This window comes from Arachis ipaensis, chromosome B04, assembly GCF_000816755.2.
Source record: "Arachis ipaensis cultivar K30076 chromosome B04, Araip1.1, whole genome shotgun sequence".
Lineage (NCBI taxonomy): Eukaryota > Viridiplantae > Streptophyta > Magnoliopsida > Fabales > Fabaceae > Arachis > Arachis ipaensis.
In genome coordinates this window covers 114,370,983-114,372,515 of record NC_029788.2, presented here as the reverse complement: position 1 = coordinate 114,372,515, position 1,533 = coordinate 114,370,983, and positions in this window count along the sequence as shown.

Sequence of the window (1,533 nt, the reverse complement as noted above, 5' to 3'; positions counted from 1 at the left end):
ATAAAAAATTTAAATTAAAAATAAATTAAAATAAATTTTCAATCATTTTTATTAGTATAAATATATTTTTTTATTATGATATATATTTTTAATGATTTAATATAAATAATTTAGATTATAAAATTATTTATTCTAACATACCTACCCAGTACAACGATTTCAAACTCAAGATTTTAATTTTAAAAGATTTTGAAATTTCAAATTAACAAAGGAGAAAATAAATGATTATTTAACTGAATTCTTAGTGGCGGTGTGGATGGATTCTATGTATGAATGAATAAAACCTAATAAAAGCAAAAGAACAAAAAATTTCGTTGGTGGAATAATTAAGGCTAGTTCGTAATAATTTCGTACTTGGCAATCACAATAGCCACTAAAGATCACGAGCATTATATGTAGACTTTTATTACGTGGGTGATGCAAATTAAATATGTATAGTACCGAAAAATTATCTTATTTTCACCTTCACTACTTGATATTTTTTTCCATAGAAAAATATTTGGCACGGAACTAATAATATTCTAAACGAAGAAACTTATTAAACTACTCTTTTATTTTAGTCCATAATAACAATAAAGAAATTTCGTAGTCCACAAATTTAACCTAACAAAATACATAAATTCAATTATAATTTTAGTCTTTATTATTTTATTTTGTCTTATCTTTATCTTATCTTTAGTTATTCTTATCTTATTTTTATTTACTTTTATCTTTATACTCTATATATATTTAGTTTTACCTAATACAATTCAATTCAATCAATAAAAAAATACAAAATATAATATTCTTCCTCTCTTCTTTTCTTATTCTTTCACAATTTTCTCACAACCTAACTTGATAAATGATATATATAATTTCTCTCCAATATTCTTTTATTTATTATATTTTAAGGTTTAGCTCGGACCATACAAATAAAATTCAGCATCTCCGAAAATCTTTACTTTTGTTGAGTTATTACGTACTCCCACAAGTTACTTGATGTATTTATAATGGGAATAATGTTGGAATTTCACAAGTAATAGATATTTTTAATTTATAATATACCTTAAAAAGTAAGACCCTTTCGTTTTATCTTAGATCAAATTTATTCAATTCATGCGACTACCATGTCTTCATATTCCTTGATTAATTGGCAGTCCCCGCCTCATCATTCAGTTAAAATGAATTATGATACTAGCATGTAACTTGTTGACAAATCAACTGGTTTTGATTGTATTATTTGAAGGTAGAAATTTAGGTGTAATTCATTTTACGTGAAATTAACAATTAAAAATCGTTAATAATTTAACAGATTTAATTAAATTGTTATTTAACGACTCTTAATTATTAACGAAGATAGCTGCACTTAAATTTTCGTCTTATTTGAAATGCTAATAGAAATTTGGTGAAGGGTTACACCGGGATTCTCTCATATTATGCCTCAATTTTACATTGTGAGTTTTTCATACTTTGAAGGGGACTTATATTAGGATTCTCTCTTTCTTTATTTTAGGGTTATGTCTCTATTTCGTGTTTTTTTTTTCTTTGTCTAAA